Below are 13,127 nucleotides of genomic sequence, written 5' to 3'. Positions count from 1 at the left end.
AGCAAACAAATAAATAAAGCATGCCTCTATAAAAAATAAAAATAAAAAAAAAAAAAAGAATCAGCGAGTGGGGTTGGGGTTGTAGGGGCAGGAATGGCCACGGAGCAGGTTTCCTATGATCCCATGCAGGCCGGGGTAAAGGAGGAAAGAGTCCTGGAGCCCTCGGCGGCTTTTTTGCAGGCTTTTATTTGGATTTACCCAGTACACAGCAGGCAGGGGTGCCAGGGGGCCGGGAGGCAGGCAGGCCTCCCAGCCCCCAGCAAGTCTTCACTCTTTCTGTGCTCTCTGGCCTTCTCTCTGCTTCTTTGCTCTCTTGCTTTTCTGCTTCTCAGCTTCTGCTGGCGTCCCCGTGACGCTGCCCTTAAAAGCCCAGTCGTAGTCCAGGTGAATCCCATCTACCTAGGCTCACACCCTACTCCAGGTGCCCGCCATCAGGCATGCATTCAGGACTGCAAGGATCCATCATCTATCCTGATGGCGGGAGGGCAGAAAAGTCTGATACTTTTTACCTTACCCTACAGAGGCCCTCTGGTGACCCTCATTTTCTCCTTGTTCCCTGCCTCCCTGGGGGCAGGCTCCTTCCTGTGAGCACAGAGATGCAGAGCCTCGACCACCTCCCCTAACGTGGGCCCTGGGCCCAGCCTGAGGGAAAGCAGGATCCCCTGGCTCTCTCCCCCACCTGCCCCCCGCCTCCTCCTCCCGCTCTGAGCCCTTCCCTGGCAGGCTTAATTAACTTCCAGAGATACTCGATAGCCCTGGGTGATGGGAGCTATAAAATTGCAAAGTATGATTAAAAATAATAATGAGAATGCCTATTGCCCATTAGCCTGCGCCTGAGCACTTAAGGAGGGTTAATTAATTAACCAGCCTCCCTGCAGCCTGGGGAGGGGGCAAGGGTTATCTGCACCTTCTTAGAAGTGGGGGGTAAATGGTAAGGGGGTGGTGCTGGGGGAGGGCTTTCCTTGGGTTGCCTGGATCTTTCTAGCTGCTGGATCACCAGAGGAGAGCTCAGCTGGCCCTCAGAAATCACCTCTCCAGGGCGGCCACAGCTGTGTGGCTTGGGACATGTTTTCGCCTCCCCAGGCCTCAGTGTTCTCATTTGTAAAAGTCAGAGATCAGAATGATTGCTTCCCAGGGCTCCTTCCAGCCAGTGTTGGGGAGCAGGGAAGACCTCTACCCTTCAATGAGACCCTGGCTTGTTAACCCTTGTTAAACCCCTTTTGTTTTTCAAATTGTGGCACAATGAACACAACATACATTTTAATGCATTAACCATGTTAGGTGCACACGGTAGTGGCATTAAGGACATTCCCATTGGTGAACCATCCATCTCCAGAACCTTCTCACCTGTAAACCCTGTGATACCGGTATTGTCAGGCCTAGTCTCCCAGCCAGGAATGGACCCCAGGCTGCAGGGGCAGCGCTGAGTCCCAGCCACTAGACCTCCACGGGTTGGTGTGTCACGAAGCCGCAGCAGGAACTTCGCAGACGCTCAGGCAAGCAAGCGAGAAGAGGCAGTTTGTTTATAGAAAGAAAAAGTTTATTAAGGAGAAAAAGAGCAGAAATAAAGTGGGACTCCCAGGCCCGGGAACCAGGCCTGGGAGGGGCAAGGAAGCCAAAGTGGAGTCGTGTCTCAGGGAATATAGACCTTCTTTCCCTCATTATTCTAAAGCTCCACCAGTCTCTCTGTGATTGGTTAGTTCTCGGCTGTCTCACTTAATTTGCTACTGAGTGGGGATCTTCACATTCCTTATCTAACAGCTTTCTCTTTCCCCATTTGTTGCATCTTTAAATTTATGGCCCAGTGCTCTGGATGGGCATCCCTGCATTGAAGTTAAACAGCTGCCCTTCTAAGTTGTCCATAAATTAAACCACTCTCCATTTCTCCAATCTCCGCCTCCCTTTACCACCTGAAGGAAACCAGGACCAGCGTTAACAATGTTGTCCTTGGTCCTGGCATGTTTGTTTTTCCTAGTGGAATTGGTTACATTCCCTTGGTTCTCCTTATCTCTGAAGCCTCCCTAAACTCTTCAGAGGTCCCCTCCTGCACTGTCCCTAAAACTGCCTAATAACCCTAGCTTGCCTTGTGTCTCACCTGTAACCCGGCAGAACGCCTGAGGTTCCTGTCCTGCGTGTGTGGCCTTGGAAACACAAAGACACAGGTCTGAGCCATAAGAAAAAAGCCAGGAACCATGTGGTCTTGGGGACCCTCACCAGGGTCCCCCCTTGTAATGGGTTTTTGATTTTATAAGGAGGTTATACATATTTATAAGGATATTCAGAGGGAGGTTATACGTATGTATTGGGTTTCAGGGAAAGTTGTTATTTCTAAGAAGGGGCGGGTGCGCATGCTCAGTCATTCCTCATACATGTTACGTGTGTCGCATGTTCAGTTAGGGGTGGAGTGAAGCATTATAATTAAGCATTATAATTTTGACATAGACATTTGTCTATGTCAAAAGACAAGGCTCTGTAGCCTGTGCAGACCCCACAGCTGGCTGGGGCCGGGAATGGGCACCATGGGAAGGCCCTGCTGCTCATGTTGACCTTGCGGGATGCTGCTCACTCCAAGCCTGCAGGACACCTGGCGACTTACACCACGGAAGAGTGAACAGAGCCACGGGGAGCCTCCTCCTCTTCTCATTAAGTGGGTGGTGTTTCAATCTGACACTGCACCCGTGAACACTAACCCCCGCCCCCAGCCCCACCCGGGCCAACCACCATTTCAGTCTCTGAGAATTTGACTAGTCCGAGTACCTCATGCAAGAGGAATCGTTCAGCATTTGTCCTTCTGTGACCTGCTTGTGTCACTTAACTAGTGTCCTTCAGTTTCACGCATGTTGTAAATGCCCTTGGTTTTGACGTGGACTCGTCCCACCCTCCAGGGTTCCAGCCTGGGCTGGGGGGAGGTAGTGGGTGGCAGTGGACAGATGAATGTGGAGATGGTTCTCATGCCAGGGCTGCCAGGCCTGGTGCTGGGCACTCCTGCAAGATCCAGGATGCAAGGGCACAGCCTCTGGGCATGGCAGTTTTACCCATTGGCAGATATTATAAAACAGTCTACATTAAAATAAACAAATATATTAGGAGACAGAATGCAAAAATGCACATGGATTTTTCACCCAAAACTGGGACTTGAAAGAAATTACATGCCTGGGGCAAGTTTCTTGCATCCTTGGACCCTGGGAGGGTTTGAGGAGAAGCTGAAGGAAGCACAGGCCCTGCCCGGAACCTAGTCTGCTTTGGCCTTGAGTGACCAGAGCAGCTAGGAGGGAAGGGACAGCTGGAGAGAACTGCCTCCCAGGGCTGCTGGGCCCCACCCCAGCCCACCCCACTCCACTCTAATTTAGGCCTTAGAAACTCAAGGGGCCAAGATTATTGCCAACTTGGGGAGCTCTAAGCCCCACCACCCCAGAGATGTACTTCCTCTGTGAAGAGACCGAGAGCTCGGGATTATTTGTCTTAGATTCAAGTCCCACTTGGGCCCTAATGATGGGGTCTCTGGCTTCCTCTGTGTTCCCCCCAGGCCTCCCCCAAGCAGAAGTTGCCAGAGGCAGTAGACACAGGAGGCCAGCTCGGGGGGCCCGAGGGCCACCCTGGCACTGCTGGCCCTGAGGGAGCCCCGAAACAATGCCAGGACCCCGACCAGGGCCATTTCCGCTCAGCCAGTGTGCTCCATTTGGCCTGAGAGATGAGCACAGAAAGCTGCCCATTTCATTTATTTCAATTTAATTTTAATTGAAGCTATTCCACACTTGCTCCCCCAGCTATCTTTCTTCACTCCTGAGGTTGTTAAATTATTGCAGCTCATGAAGAAAAGGAAGAAGGGAAAGGATCAGAGCCCCATGTCTTTCCTGGGGACCCTCAAGGTCAGACAGGTTGGGAAGGGCAGACCAGCCCTTCTGATGGGCCCAGAGCCCCTTACACACACCCAGAGTGAAAACAAAAGATACTAACAATTATTGAGCATCTGCCATGTGCCCAACCTCCTTACCTCATTGATTCTTTACCACACCCCTCAGGGTAGCTTTATACCCATCTCGCAGATGAGTAAATTTGAGGCCACGTTGGCTGGACATAGATACACAGTCTCAGTGCAAAGAGCAGGGAGGAGGGACTGCTGTGTGTCCTCAGGCATAGGCCTGCCTTCTCTGAACTTCAGTTCCCAAATCACAAAATGAAGAGATAATAATCATACCCAAAAGGATTGCACAGGTATATTAGCCTTAAAAAATTAAAGGCAAAAGAGGATTTCAGAAAGACTGGACTCAAAATGTTGGAATACTGCAAAGACAGTTCTTTTAGGATTAAAAGTGAATTAGGCCTTGGAAGATGAAAACTGTACTTGCTTTTGGGGCCAGGCTCCTGGGAGGAGCACTTTGGGAAGCCATCTAGGTGCGTGTTACCTGGCCAGGGAAGACAGACACCTGCTGACCTGAGGCCTGAATGTGTAGGCTTGTCCTGGGGTGGGGAGGGGGGCGCTTCCCCTCCGCTCATCTTTGGAAGAACCAGCCCTTGCAGAGGAAGAGAGATTTTCTTTAAAAAAGTCTAAAACCTAGAAGATATCTTTGTTTTCAGCCAAAACCTCAGGGCCTTTGTACTGGCTGCTTCTTTTACCCAGAACACCTTTGCTCCAATACTTAGATGGCACTGCCATGTACTTAGGAGCCTGCTTAGCTCTCAACATCTCCTCAGTGAGGCCTTCCCTGACCAGCCTATTTAAAATTTCACCCCACTCTGCCCCCGACCCCATAATCCCTGCCCCTTGCCCTAGATCAGTACCCCACTGCTTGACAGCAGGGATAGGTTCAGAGAAATGCGTCACTAGGCAATTTTTGTCACTGAATGCAACATTAGTTATGGATTTTATACCCGCGGGGGGTGTGAGGAACAACACAGCATGCGATTAAATCAAGCACAAGGGAAAAAATTGTTATCAGGAGAGGTAAGAACCATGAGGTGTAGGAGGCTGCTGCCAGGCAAACACTACAATGTCACTAGGCAATATAATTTGGGGACTACTGGGTGGATGTGTTCACTCCTCACCCAAAATGTCATTTTGTGGCACGTAATTATGTGACTCCCCCATTAGAATATGAGGATCGTGAGCCCAGGGAGTCTGTCTTTTGTTTACTGTGGAATTGCCAGTGCCTAAGGCGGTGCCCGGCACATAGCACATGCTCAATAAATGCAGAACGGAATTCAGTGGAAGCATTTGCTTCTCAGAGAGGAGGAGCAGACATGGAAAAACTGTTGGGGAGAAGCTGTCGAGTTCTCTCATGCTGGAGAAAGACCTAGGCCAAAACTGGGGTGGGCTTCCACATCACAGCCTGGGACAGGTGCTTGGTGATTCCATGCTGAAACGACACCATGCAGACCAGGCTCTGGATGGACACTGCTGGACCTTCGGAAAGGACTTGTCCATCCTGTGCACTGAGGTTGCCTTCAGTTGATTTAATAGGACCGTTTATAGTCTCTTTTATGTTTTAAATAAAAATTGGTCATACAGAAAAATACCTGGAATCATCTAAATAAAAATCCAACTGGGGATAATCCTTTAAAAAAAAAAAAATACGTTACTCCAAAGCTGAGCCAGCACTGCCTTTGTTCATTGCCAGCCCAGCTATGTACCTCTGGCGTCCCGGAGCCTCATGGCTCACCCTGACCCCCAGCTTCCGGCCACTATGAGTGACCAGGCTGATGCAGCAGAAACAGGATGTGTGAACAGTGGCATCCAGGTGTGCCCCTCCACCTGCCAGCACCCCAAACCACCTGCCTTAACGTGCCCTTCTCTCCTTGCTTCCTGCTGTATTTTTTCTTTTTTTTTAAGATTTATGTATTTTTATACAAGAGCTGGGGTACAGGCCAGAGGCGCAGGAGGTTGAGAGGATTCACCAGAGACAGAGCGGGGAACAGAACAGGCAGACGACTGAAATACACTGCTGAGGGGAGCAGCGGGAGAGGCAGGAGAGGTCTGTTACGCCATGTGGGAATCTCCCCAGCCGGCCAGGAATTGAACCCGCGCTGCAGAGGCTGTGGACAGCTTCACAGTGCTGCGCTCAACCTGCTGAGCTCAACCAGCTGCGCCACCAGGGAGGCCCCTTCCTGTTGTGCTTTTAATTGATTTAATAAGCCAAACCATTTGAGAAGCTTCTGGTCTGGGAGCCTTTCTGTCCTGTGCCCTCTGTGATGAGCAGCCTGGCTGTGCAGAGGCAATTTCCCCTACACAATGACATAACAGAATGTCTTTGCGACACTCCCAGTCACACCTGGGCAGAGGGATTTGAGGGACACAAAAGGAAGGGCTACCTCACTTTGTAGGAGTGGCCTGGCCCTCTCCAGGATCGCTACAACCCTGTCTCCCCTCTCATGCTCTTCTAACCAAGTGGCCTGGACATCCAGTGGGGGGGTGTCCCTGGCCTTGATGCTGGGCACACCCTTGTGGCTGGCGAGGCTGGAAGGTGGCGCTGGTGAGGACGGTGAAAATGATGTTATGTGACTCCTGAGATTAGGTCACGGGAGGTGTAACAGCTTCTACCTTGCTGGCTGGATTGAATTCTCACTCTGGAAGCCTATTCATAGTTGCCACAGAAGCCATCTGAATGCCCTGAGGCTGCCACGCTGCCAAGAAGCCAAACTGACACACCCACCCCCAGCCAAGATTACATAGAAAGGCCAAGTGTGGGGTGATCCCAGCCTCAGCCAGCAACAGAGACCAGACCCCAGCAGGGGATGCATCTTAGGGCCCCAGACCCCCAATTTGGTAAACACAAGACACACGTGGCCGGGTGCAGATCCAACCTGTCCCGGTGCTGGCCTCCTCCTCGCCAGGGCTGCTCCCTGCCAGCCCCACAATGCAGGCATGCGCAGAGCACTGTGGTCTGGGCTCTGTGTCCGGACACGGGTGGCAGCCCAAGCCCCCACCACAGGCCCGGCCAGCACCCCCTGCACCCAGTGACTCTCGCCCATAGCATCGGCAACCCTGGTCAGGACTTGGCTCTTAATGACCCACCATGATCCCGGCCCAGCCTGTGGGCCTCCCTCAACATGGTGTTGCGTGCGCGTCAGCTGGGTGAGACCCGGAGAGCGGCTGAGGGCAGCCGGCAGCTCAGAGCCCATTCGTTTCCCATCGATCTGTCTCTCAAGTGTTCTTCTCGTTCCTTCCCTTCAAAACAATCTTGAAAACAGCAGCTTCCAGCCCCACCTCCTGCTCCCATTTGCTCTCAGTTTAGGGAGCCCCTCTTGGTTTCAGTCCATTTAGTCCTCCTCCAGGCCTCTCTCCAGTCCCTGCTCTCACCCCGGGGGTTCTACTGAGTACCAGGCAGAAGAAACTGCTTCACGGCTGTCCTGGCTCCTGCCTCATCGCCAGCCTCCCAGTTCTGGCTAGAGTTGTTCAGACATTCCCTGGGGTTCACTGAGGGCCTCTGAGGGGCAGAGGTAGTGCAAGAAAGGGGCACCAACACTGCCAGGTCCCGATTTGGCCTCGCCACTCGCCAGCTGTGTGATCTTGGGCAAGTTATGCAAACTCTGAGCTATAGCCTCATCTGCAGAGTGGGGTGTCAGAGCCTAACTCACGGGGTAAATGAGCAAGTGCACATGAAGCATGACTGGGTACCTGTGAGCTGTGTGTTTGCTATCAGCAGGATGCTGGTCTCTGTGCTGCGGGCATGGGAGGGGGATGGGCGCAGGTGGCCGAGGGGCAGCTGTGCCTGGAATTCTTCCTCAATGGGAGCAAGGTGCCTTGTCTTGACATCCACCGCACACAACCCTCCCTGCACTTTCCATCCAAGTCTGCCTATTTCATTGCTCTGGCCCTAATCAGGAAAGGAAGATGGGGTGGGGGTTCCCCACCTACTCCAGGTGGTTACTCCAGGGCAACCATTTAGGTCAGCTCCACACTCCATGCTCCTCCCCCTCTTCCCTCCTTCTTCACCCCAACTCCTGCTGGGCTGCAAAGGGGGGAGGGGTTGGAAGGGCCCCCAACCAGCTTGGGGAGACACCACATACTATAGGAGTCAGTTCCCCTCAGCCCCCATTTCTGAATATGGGGTACTGGGATCCCTGGGAATGGCAGCCCAGGAGTGGGTGCTCTGTCTGGGGACTATTCCCAGTCCAGGCAGGAAGGAGTAAAAAGTCAGTGAGCCTGGCCCCACCAGGGAAGTCAGGGGCAGCGAGGCCAGGGTGCCGAGCCCACCCTCATCTTTACTCATGCAGCCTTACTGTGCTCCCAGGCCCTCAGGGGCTCCCTGGAAGATTCCCTGCCCTGCCCTTCCTCATGGGGTTGTCTGCTGGACGGCTTTGGGGATCAGTCCTGTCAAGACATTGTGCTGTGACTTGCTTGGCTATTTCCTTGTCCCTCTAGCCACCCCAGCCAGACCAGAAGCTTCCAGAAGGCAGGGTCTGCACCACCCCCAAGTCTGAATCCCCACAGTTCCTACTTCCTGGGGATGTGGGATGACTTTCCACTGACCAAGCAACCAGGAAGTGACCACAGAGACTTCGCGATGCTCGCCCATCTCTGGAAGCTGGGGTGCTGGTTGTGGGTCTACCTGACCTGCAGGAGCCGGGAAGACCTGACCCTTGCTTTATCTAGCCCTGCCCTTCCAAGCCGAGCTGAGAGGAGCGGGAGCCACACTCGGTTCTCCTGTGGGTGGAGCGGGCACCCGCTGCCCGCCCCTCGGGAAACATCAGAGTGGGGGTGAGCAGGGAGCCCGAGCAGAGGCCCATGCTTCCTCCAGAAGCGCCTCTCCACAGAGACGGCGCACGCTGTGGAGACAGGCAGGAGCAGGCCAGCTGGGGGAAAGGAGGTGTGATGATGATCCGCCAGAACCAGTCCCGATCATTACCAGCCATCACTAGGGGGCTGTCACCCCGGGCCAGGCACCCGGCTTGGCACTGCTCACTGTTCCTCACAACAGCCCCAGAGACAGCGCCTGTTATCACCATCCCTGGTTCATAGATGAGGAAAGTGAGTCACTGGGTTGATCGGGGACACCACGCAGCAAGAGTGATAGACTGGCTCTGGGTCCTGGGTGTCCATCCTCTTCACTACCCTTCGCGCCCAGCCTCGCCCCCTGCCGCTGAGATCCCTTCCTGCCACTGCCCCAACCTGCCCATCCGTTTCCGGGACCCCTTGGATCACAAAGCTCTTGGCAAAAGGATGCTGTGCAGCACCCCCCTCGGACGTCTTCGTGACACGCAGCAAAAAAACACTTATCATATCTGCTGGCCAGTTGCAGTGTGGCTGCATTTATCAGCAGCCCGTTGGGTGCACTGTTCCCGGGCAGGCCTCAGACCTCGCCGCCACAGGGAGACGTACAAGATGGCACCGGTTCGGCTGTCTGGCTTTCACCAATGACTCCCACACGCATTTTGAAAGAGCCAATAACAGGTTTCAAGAGAGGAAGGCTTACGGTGGCCCAAGCAGGAGGGGCGGCACGGGCGCTGCCCTGAGCCACACTCTCTGCTTGGGAGCAGCGAGGGGCCTGGTTTTAGGGGTTGTTCACCAGGAGGGGTAGCAGGGGCGCAGGGTAGCAGGTATTGGTTGGCCAGGAGTGTGGAAGCAGCATCTCAGGGCCTTGAAGAACTCACAAGGGCCTCACCTGGTCTCATGTTTACCTGCCTCGGTTGATTAGGTTTCAACAACAGGGGGCGGGGGCGGGTGGGTAACAAGCAAGGACCAGGTGGGCCCAGTAACACAGACAAGGACCAGCTTCCAGGGCTCTGGAAACACACACAGTGACTGCAGTGAGAAATGCAGGCCCTGGCCGAAGCTGACCGGAGGGCTAGGCAGAAGCGAGGGGGCGACTGCTTTTTCCTTGGGATGAATTGGGGATAGAGTGACAGACAAGTGAGCTGGGACAGCGAAGGCAGAGAAGGTGTTCTAGAAAATGGGAGCTGCCTGTAGCAAAGGCATAGGGGGATGAAGCTACTTATTGGCTGAGGAGCAGGATGCCCGGACAGGTGGGGGAGGGCAGAGGTTGGCCTCAGAAAGGGAATTTGAGGCCCACAATTTGAGAAGCCCTGACATTTTTTAAGCTGAAGAGAGGGCTTAAAGGGGACAAGGCGCTGAGGGGGCTTGGAAGGCTTTGGCGGTTCTCCAGGCAAGACACGCAGGTGGAGCTGGGTGTGCAGAGCCCACGGCAGAGGGACAAATGGGCTCCGTGTGCGTGTGTCCAAAACACAGTGTGAGGAAGGATTCCCGCGAGGCTCACACTGTCTGCAAGAGGCGTTTCCCAAACTTGTTTCATCGATGGCAGCATCACTGAAATAAAGCCACGCCCCACCCCTCTCAGGGGAGGCTTTGTGGAGCCCCCACTTACCCAGTTCCTCACTAACGTGCTCGTTCTTTGTCTGAATATCAAAACCCGACTCACTCTCTTGGAGGCACAGCTCTGCACGCTGGACACCGCTACCGGCTCCTGGAAAAACGGGCAGCTCTGTGCCCCACTGGGGTTCCCCTCTCTGTGGGCCGCAGACCACGTTCAAAGAAAACCAGTGAGGGGCGGCGTCTTCTAGCGCCTCCCCGCCAAGTGCAGATAGGGGCGCCTCCCGGAAACCTACTTTTCAGGCTCTCAGGCACCCAGCTCTGACCCGGGCGTGCAGGAAGTGTCCCGTGCATGGCAAGGGCTGGGGCTCCAGCACACAGGAGGCAGCCGGGGGCCAAGTGACGGAGCCAAGGCCCCACAGAGAGCCCCTCGAGTCAGAGGAACCTCCTCTTCTCATCCCTCTGCATGTGCTCCCCCCACCAGCCCCACCAGGCGGGCTGGAGGGGGGCAGTGCCGCCAACACACACCTGTCTGCAGATGAGAAGCCCGGGAAAGGCGGGCACCAGCAGGGAGAGGCTGCTTATTTTTAGCCCATTTATTGGCTGGGTTTGCAGACCAGGAGGCCACTCCTGCTCCTCGCTGATGCTGTTATTTCTCCCCACCAGAGCTGGGAATTGGTTTATTTTCCAGGCAGCCACCTCAGCACTGTATGACGCGGCCGCAGGCCCCTGGCAGGTTGCTGTGTGTCTGTTATTTCAGATGGTCCGTCTTCTGGAGCATGAAATCATCTGGGGGTGGGGGCGGGAACATGTTCGAGCTTGGGCTGCCCTTGACTCCCCAGGCTGCAGCAGAGGGGACAGCTGCAGGGTGGTGCCAGCAGGGGGTTCCGGCCTCACCAAGGCTCTGTCCTCAAGCCCTCCGCCCTGCAAACCAAGAGGCGTCGTCCACTGGGAGACCAGGCACCCGGCTTCAGCCCACATCTGCCCTGGCCGGTGCTGCTGTGGGCCCAGCCCTTCATGCCTCGAGAGTTAAGGTGCCTCAGTTTCCCTTTTTCACCAGGACAGCGGGGCTGTGCCGCCTCTAGTGGCAAGCGTCGGGGGAGGATTTCTTGCCTCGTGTCTGGTGGCCCCTGGCGTTCCCTGCTTTGCTAGCATAACTCCGGCCTGTGTCTCTGTGCCGAAGGGTGGAACTGGCCACCTCCAATATGACTGTGGACGTTCAGGACATGCCACCGTAAAATATGCAGCGCTGCCATAGTCGTTCTTTTAAGTCGTAGGCACTTGAAAAACGTGAAATGCAGGGAGAGACTTTTTCTGAACGCCCCTTAGTTGATCTGTCCCCTAAAGACAGATCCAAAGGGAACTCGGCTGTTATCAGTCCTCTCTCCCCGGGAGTTCCATCAACCAGGGGCTCGGCTTATCACAGGAGAGGGGATGCGAAGTGACACCAGGCCCGGACAGGCTTTGTCACAAACGGTCATGCCTCCCATCTGCTCCTCCAAGGGCCTATTCATCTTTCCTAAAAATCATTCTTCTCCTCTAAGAGGCTCCCCCCCAACTCCCATTTTCCTGTTAAAATGGCTTTTAATCCTGCATTCTAAATCACCCGGGAAGTTACTCATCTTTCCCTTGTATACAAGAGATGCACATGCTAATGAATTTGTTTGCTTTTCTCTTGCAAAGCTGTCTTCCATGACAGGGGTCTCAGCAAAGCTCGCAGAGGGAAGAGGGAGAATGGTTTTTCCTCTCCTGCTCTGCTGTCTCATGTGACTCTCCCCGGGTCTCAGACTCAAATCCCTCTCTTCTCCTTTCTCTTAAACAGACACTAGCCATCGGCTTTAGGGCCCACACTAAATCCAGGATGATCTCATTCGGGGACCCTGCCTAACTCAAGTAACTAACCTCACGCCACCTGCAAGGACCTATTTCAAATAACGTGAGAGTCACAGGTACATATAGAACCAGACCATATCTCAGGGGGCTGGGGGCGGGGGGTGGTATTTAACCCACTACAGTCAAGTACTTGTGGAGATGCCGCTTGGATCCCTCCCCAAGTTGCAGCGTGACAAGGTCAGAGGGCATGAGGTCAGAGGCCCCCAGAGCTGCTGCTGTGCCCGGCCACTCACTTTCCTCTAGCCCTCCAGCAAATGGGGCGAATCAATGCCTGAGCCCCAGTGCAGAGCAAAAGCTGACAGCAGGAAAGCCGGAAAAACATGAAGAAATAGGCAGAAAGGGGATTGAATCAAAGAAACCACCGTGGCCTTAGAGAGTGCACCATCACCTGCGCAGGAGACAAGGAATGAACAGGGGTGGGAGGTAGAAACCTTACCTGGCACCAACCCCTTGGGGTGCAGCCCCGCCACACCCCAGGAGCCGGAGGTATCAGGGGTGAGCTGACACCTCGGGAGCCCTGGGCAGCTCCAGGCAAAACTCATGCTTGTCTTCACCTCTCCTGCCTCCATGTTGACTCCCTTTCAAACTGGCGTACCTTCCCTGGGGACCCCAGCCTCCCCTAGCCATCTTGAGTAGTTCTCACACTCACATATTGCAGAAGCTCATTCTCCTTTCTCCCATCAAAATGTAGCAGGCTCGTCTCATTCCCTTAGGCCTTCTTTTCTCAGCTTCTCAGGTGATAGAGAGCTAATCCTAATAAACAAATTCAAACCAACTTGAAGTTAATGACTGAAACTGTTAAAGACTGCTAACAACAAAATGAGTGGGGGGGGTATATTTTGCATTTTCGTGGAGAAGAGACTTTAAGTTGCAGAAAGGAACCTCTAACAGCGACTTTTCAGGGTCCTGCAGCTGGTGGTGAGATGGGTTTGTGTTTTCAGGGGCTTCGCCAGTGGCCTTAGATAGC

This window comes from Talpa occidentalis, unplaced genomic scaffold, assembly GCF_014898055.3.
Source record: "Talpa occidentalis isolate TD23 unplaced genomic scaffold, MPIMG_talOcc4v2.1, whole genome shotgun sequence".
In the NCBI taxonomy this organism is placed as follows: domain Eukaryota; kingdom Metazoa; phylum Chordata; class Mammalia; order Eulipotyphla; family Talpidae; genus Talpa; species Talpa occidentalis.
The sequence above is the reverse complement of the archived record's forward strand: the minus strand, read 5'-3'. Positions refer to the sequence as shown.